The 12,791-nt window shown below is 53.6% G+C and overlaps 1 pseudogene; it reads right to left on the bottom strand.

The window, feature by feature from the left end:
- The window catches only part of LOC129735206 (hydrocephalus-inducing protein homolog), a 100,063-nt pseudogene that overhangs the window by 38,685 nt on the left and 48,587 nt on the right, over nucleotides 1-12,791 (bottom strand).

The raw sequence follows: 12,791 nt of genomic DNA, 5'->3' as shown, positions 1-12,791 counted from the left end.
AGAAGGGACCAGCCCCAAAGCAGAGGGGCCAAAGGGCTGCGGAAGTGCCTCCACCAGCACGCTGGAGCAGAGATGAGGAGCCTCCTGACATAAGCAGGTCAGCCTGGGGCTGGAGGGGCTGACAGCAAGGTGTTAACCCCCCTGTGTCCGTCTCACCCAACCTGACCACCCGTCAGATGAGACAAAATGGATCCAGGTATTAACAGGGGGGATTCAATGGCAGCACAGGCACACTGACAGCAGGGAGAGAAGAGTCCTTCCTGCTAGGGCCAGGACAGCCTTGTGCCACCCACCATCCGAACCGCTGAGACATTAGGAAAAAAATCATCTCAGCCTGTCTCTTGGTTTCTGAGCCTCCTAAGGACACAGCTTCACACCACTTCCCACACCCACCTCCCAAAATAGAGGAGCTAGAAATCACAACGCTTCTGCAAACTGCGCGTGAAGATTCAGGCAGGATGACGTGACCTTGCCAGCTCAGGCTGTGTGAGAGCCACCACCAGCAGGACAGACACCCCAGAACGGTGATCTGAAGACCCGAGGTCCCTGCAGGTCCTGCCAGCACCAAGGACACGTGCCAGGAGCCACCACCCCTTTGCATTAAATGCAGGAGTTTTAACAGCGCTGAGGCTGCTGCCCTGGTGCGTGGCACCCACACGCCCGGCATCCTTGCCCAGGCCCCCAGGGACCACACGCTGGTGCATCCCTTCGGCACAGCCAAAGCACCGGGGGAAAACAAGCCCCCCAACAAAGCCCGAGCTCTGTCACAGGGCAAAGCACCAGAGACCACGCGCCCCTGAGGCATCTAAACAGGCTTACGGACCCCGACGATGCACTTTGATTTGTCCTGCAGGCCAACAGACGCAGATTAAAAAGGGACTTTGGAACAAGCAAGACAACTCAAGGGTGTTTGCAACTGAAAACAAAACAATGTGATACAGAAGTAAACTCAAAACCTGCCCAGTGCACCCTGTGGGAACACGCAGCTTGAGCTGGGCCACATGGCCAGCAGCTGGGGAAGGTGGTGGTGATGGTCTGCCCTCGCCAAGAGCAAAAACTAGAAACTGCATTTTGTCCCAATGCCCTGATGACTATTTCTTTGCTAGGATAAATTCCTCTGCTGAGCTAAGATTTGTGCATTTACTGAACCACCCATTGACATTCAGACCAGGCAGCGCAGAGACAGAGAAGCAACATCACTACAGTGAGATCCGACAGCTCCAACTGTCACTGTGCACGCCCTGGAAATGACTAACCGCACAGCAATGGCTGGACTGTGTTGCTGATACGATTGCTCAAAGTAGCAGCAGTGACTAAAGAGTAAGGAGGAAAAAATGGGTTGAACAATTAGAAGAAACAAAAAAACCAAACCCACTTTAAGCACAAATAGTCTTGTCCAGGCAGAGAAACAACATTTTTCTCTCCTGGCCAAAATAAATGTGTGTGTCTGATTGATGCTGGGAGTCTCTGGCGATCAGCTCCAGCAAGGTTAGAAGTGTGGACGCTTCAATTCTATCGATCTCGCCTTCACAAGACCTGATGTTTGATTCCCTCGATGTCAGACCAAGTTAGTTTGATCTGATAATTTAGAATAGCAACAGTGCTTAATGTAGACCAGAAATAATATCTGACATGCTGCCCTTCTGCTGGGCTCTTAATGAGCCATCTGAGGTGTTAATAGCCTGGAGACCATCTTCATTTCCAGCCCTGACATGGAGAATCACATGGTGTCTGCTGAGGGACCCAGAGCGAGCACATTACTGCTGAATTAACATGCAGAGCAGAAAAGGGAGCTGTCCTAACGTCCACAGCACTAACGAGCCAGCAAAGGGGCTATGCCAAACCCTCTGGAGCAGGGGCTGCTATCCTGCCAGATGCTCAGCTATCCTGCCAGATGCTCAGGACCCTCAGCTGCTACCAACTCAGAGCTGGGTAACTCAGCGTCTGCCGGAAGAACCTGCAGGCTCAGGTCCAGCAAAGCTAGTTTAAGTGGAGATGGGGGAATTAAAAGCTGAAAACTGATTCAGCAGTCACATTTCCAAAACCCTAAAAAAAAAAAAAACATAAAAAAAACCCACCCAAACAGGCAACTGGCCAATAAGTGGCCCCAGAGGAAATTAATTCCACACAGGCTTTGCTCCAATGTGTGTGTTTCTCTGTTATCATAAAATATATGCATTGTTCTACCATCAACATTAGATTTTTCCCTTAGCTTGTAATTAAACCCTAATCTAATTTACCAGGAGATGACAGGGGCTTCCGAGCAAAGCTTACAGCCCTGTTACTCTTTCCCTGTCCACCTCCTTGCACCTGCTTTTGCAGACTTTCCCCTGCATTTTAGGGTCTGTTCTTGAAGGTGCCGCGCATGAAGGGCCACACCAGACTGGCCGTTCCCTGGTAAGACCCCGCTGTGAACGGGCTACCCCAGTGTCCACAGCTTCTCCCCCAAGCCCTCCTCACCGCCATAGCTAATGCCAGTGCCCAGTCTCCTCTAAGCCAAATTCCAACTCCCTAAACAAAACTGTTTATTTATGATCTCTGTTATTTGCAATAGCAGCACTTCAACGCGCAGTGGTTAACTTTGCTTGGTTTCCCAGGGCATTATGGAAAAACCAGTTGCTACTGCCATTAAAACCGCCCAGACTAGACTTCTGTACTACGCAGAGAGGCCACAGCGGGAGGAACTGCTAGAAATGTGTTTATAGACGTGCTGCAGCACCACTGCAAGAGTGCTCTTGGGCTTGGAAACCACTGACCAGGGCTGGATGCCCTGCCTCCCAGGGATGCTCAGACAAGCGCTCCCACTGACACCTGCAGCTGGACCTACAGCCCCAGCAGAACCTGCCGTTTTGGTGAAAAATGCTGAATCAACTGCACATCGCATTCACAAAACAGCTAACAGACAAAAACTCCCTTCTCCAGGGTGGTGTTTGCCTCAGGCCACCAGGGTCTGCGAGCACAGCTCTCCACAGCAGCTTTCCTTCCCGGGGAACCAGTACGGGGGCTACAGCAAAGCAGCAGCAAGGGACCGGGGCAGCAGCAGGTCCTTCTGGTGGCAGCGCCTATGTAGGCTCTTAGGATGAAATGACAACGTACAGGGTCGGCAGGGATGGAAAACCGGTGATGTTACCGTCCACGTGCCTAAGCGTGGCTTTGTAGCTCCAGAGGCACAGCAGGACTCCAGGGTATGGGCTAAGCAAAAAGCGTTAGTAGTGTCATACAGCCCCAGCTTGGCTGGAGAACATGGTCTCCCCTGCAGCGTCCAACCGGCAGAGATCACCTTTTCCCTGAGCACTAGCCTGACCACGGCTGGCAGGTGTTATTCCCACCAGGGAGAGTTGAAAGCTGCTTGCCAGATCCCAGGCAAACAGCCTGGGTCTTTGCCAGGTACAGACAGGACACTAGGAAGAGGAGCTTCAAGGAGAGGGCAACGGTGCACATACCTCAGCTGGCTCGCGTGGCCGCCCGTCAGGAATGACCAGTGGTACCGGACGAGAAGCGGGCTGCAGTTGGTCATCTCAATGTAACGCTCCACCTCAGTGTCATTCAAGATGCACCCAAAGTCCACGGCCATGGTCTGGAACTGGAGATTTGGGAAGAAGACTTCTCCCCGAACAGTGACCTGCTCCTCGTGAGGATGCTCGAGCAGCTGTATCTTCAGAGCCTTCTCTGCCACCCAGCTATTCAGACGCTCCTCGTGAGCAGGGTTAAATCCGATGAAGAAATGACGTTCCTCCCCTACCTCCAGCTTCATTGGCTGCAAGGAGATTAAAAAGATCAAACACCAGCGTAATGAAGTCCAAGGCTGGATAGCATGGAACACGTCAATGTCTTAAAGCATGACCTCAGCGTGGGCTTCTCAGCCCACCCTGCACGTTCTTTACAGCGAGTGCCTGACTGCAAGCACCACGCTCTCGTCAGACTATTGCAGGCTCACGTTTCTGCGCTTTGCATCGATACCAGGGGGAAATAAATATTGTCCTACTGAATTCTGGACCCACAGAGGCTCTGTGCTAAACACACAGCCGAACCAGCACTCCGGCAAGCCAGGGCTGCTGCCCTGACTCCAGAGAAACTCCTTTATCCTCACAGCACAAGTGCACCGGCACGGCAGCCTCAGCCTCGCAGGGGCCAGTCACCGGCGCGGCACAGGAACGGTGCCCGCACCTCCACCAGCGCGTGTCCAGCAGAGCCCATGTCCAGCGCCTTCCACCACCGACAGGGCAGGTGCCAGGCGACAGTGGGAGGAGCATCCTCAGCCTTCCCGAAGGCAGAGCTGCCCTCACAGAGAGCAAGCTGCTCTTGAGGTTGGCTGAGGACGGCTGCTGCAAGTCCCAGGAGATACCTCTACTCCATGGCTTGCCCAGCCCTAGGTGCCTGCTCCCTTCTCCTCATGGCTTTGAGCCACGAAGTATCTTCCCAACTCGGGTATTTTTGTTTCTTCCAGCAGCTCGCTTCAGATCTGATTGAGTTGGGGCCAGGCTACTGCTGACTCTACAGGAGACCCTGCCAGAGGACCTCCCAACAGGAACGCACCGCCACATCCCTCCTCCTCAAAGCCCACCGCGGGAAGGTCCTGCTCACCTGGACATCTGCAGGGAGGGGCTGCCGGGCCGCATCACAGACTCGGAAGGGTTGGTCTAAGGCCAGGACGACGCCCAGCGGCAGGGAGGACATGTTTTTTAAAGAAAGAGGCTTATGCTGTAGGCTGAGGACGTCACTGGGTAGCTACAGAAAGAGGAGACAAGAAAAAAACAACCTGAAGTGGCCACGCACCTCCCTTCCCTTCCGACGCATTTCAGAGTTTTCAACCCCAAAATTGCACACATCTCTTATTCACTGTCTGTATTAGTTTCTACCCTTCTACAAGGTTTTTCTTTCAGAACGTCAGGTGCTTTTCACGTTTAGAAACCACAGCATCCCCCAGGGGGCCGGGAAACAGTCTCACATACAGACGAGGGAACAGCACCTCGAGAGGAGGCAGCTGCTTGACCAAGGTCAAAAGCAGAAAGTGAACCCAGAGCGCTTGTCTCCAGTTTACCCTCTCTTGGGCAGAATGGCACAAGACGATTTTCACCCCCAGTCATTTCGTACAGCCTTAGTGGCTCCAGGAGCCTCATAAAAGCAGGGATGGCTAGTCAGAAGAGAAAAGCAAGCAGGATTTGGCCTGGAGGAGAGAGCCTGCAGTAGCCTAAGGTTAGCTTGGAACATTTACACGCACAAACAGCCAGCTAGAAACCTCAACGGTCTGGTTGCAACGTGTGTCCTGCTGTCCCTGCTCCAGTGACAAAGTGTCTGTAGCCTCACAGTCAAGCTCAGCCTAAGCTATTTCTTCCTGCTTATGCATCGCTCTGGCCTTCCTGCAGGGTTCACATCAACTAGGCAGCGGTTGGGAAACTAGTTCTGGATGTATCGATATCCAACAGCTGCAGTGTCATAGCACTCGATAAACCAGAGCACGGGGCATCAAGCAGAACACAGGCAGACATCAGGAACAGCTGAAAAGCTTCTCATTAAGTGAACCGCCCGCTCACAGGATTTTGTGCTTCTCTGGAAGCCTGGGAACCAGAGGAGAGGCCTGAAAATACAGAAACTAAATAATGGACAATCTTCTCTGTTTCAGACACCGCATTGGAGAGGGAAAGATGATGGAGGAGTCAGGACCCAGAGACTAAAGGGCTCCTGTTTTGCATCGGTGTTGTCATCACTGCAGCTGAGGGATGACTGCAGGTCCTTTGAAGGAGGTGAGGCTGAGGGAAACGCAAAGAGCATCCATGCCAAGAGCAGGGAAGGCAGAGAGAGACAAAAGATGACAGTTTTCCTTCACCAGCCTGAGGAATTGGCAGGAAGCTCCATTTTTCTCAGCTTCCCTGCAGGATCGGCGTTCAGACATCCCCATGCCTTGGAGGAGCCTCAAAAACCTCCCTTCATCTTGACTACACAAATGCGTGTCTCTCTACAAGTGGCTACGATCCCCCCTCAGCGCAGCAGCTGCAATCTCAGCTTTACTTCGCTGAAGTCAGAAAACCATCTCATCACTAAGAATACCCTCACTTACTTCACAAAGCACCTCAGGAAGGGTGAGGAGGGGTTTAGCATCGCTCAGCTGCAGCGATCGGCTCTTCCCCCAGCAGCCCCAGCGCACAAGGCAGCTGTGCAACGGCCACGCTGCGCTCGCGGGTCCCACTGCCTCACCTGTGCCCTTGGCGCAGCAGCTCGATCCTGCCTCCACCTCGAGAAGGGCAGAGCTGTGACTGTCCCCGACCCCAGGGCAGCAAAATCACCATCTCTGTGGTAGAACCATCTCGTGGTAACGGCCAAAGCTTGCTCTGGCTCGAATCGATAGCCGAAGCCCCGTGGACCTGGGGAAGCGGTTTAACAATCCCCGTCCCCCCCCCGTGTTTAACAGGCACACACACCCTGCAGGCTTTCGGCCATCAGCCACGCTCTTCAATGCCAGGATGCAATCCTGAGACTTACCTTCTCCACCCGGAATGCGATTTCTCTGGTAGACACTTGCAGAACGGGATCAACGAACTCACACGTGACGTCCATCTGCATTATCTGTGCCTTCCCCGCCTTGCTCCCCACCACAGCGTGACACAGCAGCCGCTCCTTCACCACCTGCATGCAAGAGTCACGCGTCACCCAAGCAGGTGCTGGCAGGGCATCCACAAAACACGCTGCAGTTGCTAGCCACCCAACCACGGACCCTATTCCTGCCGCAACTTACAGCCACTGCTCTCCTCAATAGCCCCCTCCTCTTGTTATGCTGCATCCTATTTATGAGGGCACTCAGCTAGGCGAGCAATCAAGCCTTCTGCAAGCTGCCACTGAGGCAACCCTTGCAAGCACCTTTCAGATCATTAGGAACAGCAGGAGCTTCATGAAGATTCATTCCACATTTGCTTAAACACCTGGGCCCAGCGGTCCCAGAGCCAAGGAATGTACACCAGGGTTAGCTGGCAGCTCCTCTGCAGAGTTGGATTTCCCCTGGCCTGGAAAGAAGGGCCCGGGGGGGGAGAACACCCCGTGACCCTGCTGAGCTGCCACCCAAGGGTGCTGCCAGACCCGGCTGCCCTTGGGACACCAAGGCTGGCTGAGAGTCTGGGGTGAGCTGGTATGGAAATACCGACAACAAGTCAAGCTGTCAATTATAACGGTCCCTGGGAACACTTTCCCACGTGGATGAACGTCACTCTGACCATCAGGGCTGGCACGCACTGTTTTTTCTCCTCCAGGACTCAGCGCTAGACAAGCCTCTGCCCATGTTTGTCTACAGAGGAAAAATGATGCTGTTCTCAGACTCTCCCTCTCTTCACAGGTTTGGTGCTTGGGTTTTTTTAACTCACTCTTTTCACCAGATCTATGACCTCACATGTTTTCATTTATTTACAGCCTCTGCTCCTAGCCTAAGCGTAACTTATTTTCTCCGCCCTTCCTTTCTGCCTCAGCACACGACACCCTGTAACCTGCCCTCTGCTTCTGAAGCAGCAACATTCCCTTCAGCCCGCATTTTGGTACCAGCGAGCTGGGTTTATGGTGGCTATGGAAACACTGATGGCGGCCAGCAAGGAAAGCAGCCGGTGCTGCCATGGCAACTTGTGGCATTAAAACAGTTTCTGGAAAGCGCTTGCTCCTCTTCCCAAGGCAAATGTCAAGGGGTCGGAAGAAGCCCCAGCGGAGGTGACCTGGTGGGGAGGGCGCAGCCCTCGTGGGGCACCTCACCTGGGGAGTGCTGGAGGAGCCTTCCAGCACCATCTCCACAGTCTTGCCCGGCATCAGCTCTGTCCTCAGCGGTTGAAGCTTAAACACAGGGCAGGCAGGTTTGGGGCTCTGGGAGGAATCTGTGCCCTTGGTGTTACTGACGGCACGGAGACGGTCACGATGGCTGAACGTGGGGAAGCCTTCTGTTGACCAATACAGCTGGTGGGTGCGTCGTCCTCTGTTTGTCATCTTGAAACGGTAACAGCAGCGATCAAAGCTAGAAGACAAGCAGAGATGGAAAACGTTATGGGAGCTGCTATTTCCCAGCGGTCACCCAGCTTCAGCACCCCGATGGCGTTATCTGACCACACGCCCAGCAACAAAACCACCTCTGAAAAGGCTGACCTAGCTCAAAGCTTCAGCCAAAGCCAGACCTCGGCTGGCCCGAAGTTCAGCATCCAGCAGCTCGTCAGTTTGTGTACAGCAAGGAAAAGCTTCGCAAAGATCCATCACCTCAGGTACTCGCGAGCAGAGCATCACCCTTTGGTGCTCAGCACTCAGAGGGTTTTCCCAAGGTGCGTCCTGCAGGTCTCCCTGCACCAGGCACGAAGCTGGTCTGCCCTGGCTGCAGGTGGGTGGACGAACAGCTCTGCTGCCATTTCACCTGCCCCTGGGGAGCTGCTGCCTCAGGTGGCTTCCTCTGAAGATGCTACTGGGGAGCTGGCAGGGTGCAGAGACTCATCTGGAGATCTGGGCACCAGTTATCCCACCGTCGGGGCCCATCTTACCCCCCTCACTCCCCCATCTCTTAGGGAGCATCCAACTCTCCCTGCCCCCAACGCATCAGCTGAACAGGGCAGATGGTTTTGTGTCTTCGGAAGGTAAACGCACTGTGAGAACGCAGGATCAGCATAAGCTTCGCCCAAGACAAACACAGCAACAAGACCCGGTCTACCAGCTGAGGGAATGGAGTGACAACAAGAGATTGACCACTACAGCTAGATATAAACCAAAACGAATATTCCATGGAAATTGGTTCCATTATGTAAAGAAACACTAACTGCAGGCCAGCGTGGAATAATTATTCTACCCTCTATAAATCTGAGCACCACCAGGAACAGAATTGTTCCTACAACAGTTATTGGGTTTTTGAAAGGTACAGAACACGTGGCTTGCAAAACGCACGTCTGCCACAAGCAGCTAAACACCAACACAGAAGTGACAGATTAGAACAAACGAGTCTTTGAAACACACTTCACAAATGATGTGTACAAGGCTTAGTATGAACCGGTTTTCTGTTGTGGACAGCGGCAGATGAAGGCTAGGGGAAGCTCTGGGTAGATGCCTGATTTGTGGCTCTGGGAAAGCCCACCTCATCTGGGATGTCACCTGGGTCCCCCCAGCTCACCTGGTGGCAGCTCTGCACCCGCTGCCAACGGCGGCTCCCAACTAGCTTGCGGGCAAAGACACGAAGGGGGGCAGAGGACAACGACAGCAATCCCACCCACACTCTCCCCTCCGCAGTGCAGCCCATCTGTGGCTGCACAGAGCACAGGGCACGCTGGCCAAGTGCCAATCTCCCTGTAATGTCCCTGCTTACCTGGGGGGCTTGTGGGTGCACATTTAACACACCCCAACACCCCACCCCACCCCACTAATCTAGCCTAAATGCTTAAGGCAGCATCAACCTCCTCTTTCTAGCCCAAAATTTAGGTATCAGAGCACTGTGGAGCCTCTTTGCAGCCAGCAAAAGGAACAGGCACTTGGAGAAGAGTATTATTCTCGTCTCAAGAGGACTCCGACAGCAACAGCGCTTTGAAAAGGCTTATTTTCTCTCCCATTTATAAGAATGTAGCCAGTTTCAGACACACGCACTAGGATCCGCGAATGCCCCCTCCCGAGCTAAGCTCTTTCAGGTAGCACACGCAATTTATCCCACCCAACCTCAGCCAACCTCTCCTCCTCTCCCGCTCAGAGCTGCTCCTGCAGGCACCCTCGCTCGCTTCTGCCTCGGGCTGCCGCCGCCGCAGTGCTGGCAGACCGCAAGGAAAGCGGGCGGGGGAAACGAGGGAAGAGCAAGCGCCTCTAAAGAGCGGCCCAGCCGGGGAACCGGGGAAGACGAGCAAACTGATGGATGATACAGGGCAAAGAAACTCGGCAGCTCCTGCAGGACTCCCAGGCAGAAGGGAAATAAACCAGCACCATTAATTCAGTCGAGGAGTTGCTAACAAGCTACCACCAAGGTTTTCCACTCTTGCGAGAGAATAGACCATAGCGACTGGAAAGGTAAGCAACGTTATTGCAAACAGAAATATGTTTATACTTGTAATGTAGCATTTTCCAGCAGGAGGCTTCTGGGACCTGCTGTTTTCCTCCAGCTCATTCTTTGATAAAGTATGGAAATAAACATATTCCAACTAAAGACAAGTCAGGGACAACCTAGCAACTGGTTTCCATTTTGGTAGCTTCTGAGGGTATCTAACGACTTTGAAATGGCCATAGAACATTCCTAAAGGAGTTCCTGTGGCTTCGGTGAAGCAGAGCCAGGACCTCGAGCACTGAAGAACAACTAGCCTGAAGGACTACAGCAAAACTCCTTGCCGAGCCCACGTGGGAAGTGGGAGCCGAGAGATCCCTACCTGAAGCGGAGGCCCAAGTTGAGCTCCGGAGCAATGGGTTTGTCGGTGACAATCGTTGTGCCCGTGCCGACAGCCTGGACGGGGATGACGTAGGTGTGGCTGTTCTCTATGGACACCTTCACCTCATCCTCAAATCTCTCGGTGTCGTCCAAGTTTGCTATGATGGCCACAGACACCTCGCTCTCGGGGGGGATCACTCCTTTACTGGGTTCAATCCTCCAGCGCGAGCGTTTGCCAGCCTGTAAGATGAGCCAAACAGTAACTTAGGATGGAAACCATGGACCCTGGTCTCCTGCGGGATGCAGAAAAGGATTAAAGACATGAGGGTAAAAACCATGAAGGCTTCGTTTCCCCAACTCTGAGCTACAGTGCCTGGAAACAGCACCCGTGCAGGAGCTCATACAACCTCTGTTTTACCCTCCCTTAACAGACTCACTTTGTTAACCCAGCTTTGTCTGACCCAAGGGATGCTCACCCTCAGGAGAATGCTACTGTCCCTCCAGCCTCCCTCTTGGAGGGCACACCCAGGGAAGCCACTTGATATCTCCTGGCTTCCCGACAACGGTGGCCAGCTCTGCCATAAAGGCTCCAGGCCAGAGGAAGCCAGGACTGCTCCAGTCCCCCCGCCGCAGCCACACGGCTGGGGGATACTGCTGAGACCCCAAAGAATAACTTTGCAAAAGCGGTTGATGAAACCCCAAAGTCTTCTTTCCCAAGAGTCAGGCTTCTCAACAGCCCCTCAAGGGCTGCAGCCCTCTGTTCCCATGAATCATCACCTGCAGTGAGGTGCCCCAAGGCCCTCTGCTTTGGCAAAGTCAGCTCTAAGTGTTTATAGCAGGGCAGCGAAACAAGAAGCAGAAAGAAAACCACAAGACATGTGCCCTGTGGGCATGGCCTGGGCTTCCCAAGCACTCTTTTCCTCTGGGTCCTCACGGGCCTCCCTCTACGGATGGGGCAACAGAGGCGCTGGACCCCTCCAGCCCACCTAAAGCCACATTCACAAGGAGCAAGCTCGCAGAAGAGAAATGCACGCAGTGCTCCCGGGCCAGCAGGAAATGCACTGGGATGCAGACACGTGGCTTTCAAGTGTCCGTCACAGCATCAGTGCTACATGCATCACAGTTCAGCGCTGTGTTTGGGATGACAGGCACCACTCATCCAAAACTCTACAGTATTGTCGAGGAGAGGGTTACTTTCCTTTTCTTTTTTTTTTTTTTTTCCTTTAAATAGAAAACAACGGTGTGCTCAGAGGCCTGACATGATAAAAGCAAGTGCTCGATCCAGGTGAAGTTAGCTCGAGTTTCTGTCCGGCGGGCTGGCAGCTCTGAGCTCTAACAGGACACCAGCCAGCCCAAGGGAGAAGAGCAGCAGAAAACCAAGCAGCACTTTGAAGTCACAGAAACATTTAAAATAACACCCCAAAATGACCTCTGCTGACAAGGTGAAGGCTAGCTGGAGGCCAGGGAAGCGGTAACTTGCTGAGCATTCAGGGTCCCAGCAGCAAGCGTAGGTGCTCCCGCTACGCTAACTCCTTAGGCTGGCTGTGCCCTCCACGTAGAGCAGGTCAGGGCTGCATGCCTGCATCCCATAACGGAGCGTGCCAAAGGCATCAAAACGATTCCAGGCACCAGCAACATTTATACACTCAGCTCCATTTAATTTGTCCTCTAGGGCTTCAAAAAAAGAGTCTTGAAAAAAATTTTTAAAAAAGCAAGACGAGACTGGGATGGAGGCAGGTGGCTGCCACGGGGTAAACACTGGGACCTCACTGACCACGGAGGATTCCCACCAACCCTCCCCTGTGGTCCCTGCAGCTGGTCGCCGGCCTCGGAGGCATCGGCTGCGCTGCCGCCAGCCAAGGGCTACCCAGCCAGCTCATTCACACCGAGCCAGTGGGCGTTAGGTTTTCACTGACGTTAATGTACAACTTCTCCTCCGATTCACGCTGACACCGAGCAGCTTGCTTGAAAAGGAGACCCGATAGCTCTGCTCCAGAGGTGAATCTGCAAGTCTGCTATCTGACAAAGCTCATTTATCACAGCTTGGCAACAAGCCGCGCAGTAAGTTGTACCCAAGGAACTATTACTGAGGAACAATGACAGGCTGTCTCGATGGAGCCAGACTCGCAGTGTCCCAGGGTGACCCAGCGCAGACCCACCGTGCCCTGCCAGGCCAACAGCCCACTCCGGAGGAGCACGATTTGCATCGCATCCTCATCCTTTCCGTTAGCATCTGGTGTGGGTCCCAGGGGCAGCACAGTGCACCGCTGAACAGGAGACCTGCCAGGACCAAAAGGCTCTGCCGGACCAGCTCCGCTCAGGTTTTTAGGTCAGCTTCTGCCTACACCGGTCCAGGTTGTGTCCCAGAGACAAGAAATCCCTTGGGAACACGCTAAAAGCATCCATCCCCCTGCTCTGAAGGCAAAAATCTAACTTCTGACAAGAT

The sequence above is a fragment of the Falco cherrug genome, unplaced genomic scaffold, assembly GCF_023634085.1.
Source record: "Falco cherrug isolate bFalChe1 unplaced genomic scaffold, bFalChe1.pri scaffold_58, whole genome shotgun sequence".
NCBI classification, from domain to species: domain Eukaryota; kingdom Metazoa; phylum Chordata; class Aves; order Falconiformes; family Falconidae; genus Falco; species Falco cherrug.
Note: the sequence above shows the minus strand (reverse complement) of the source record. Positions and strands in the feature narration are given on the sequence as shown.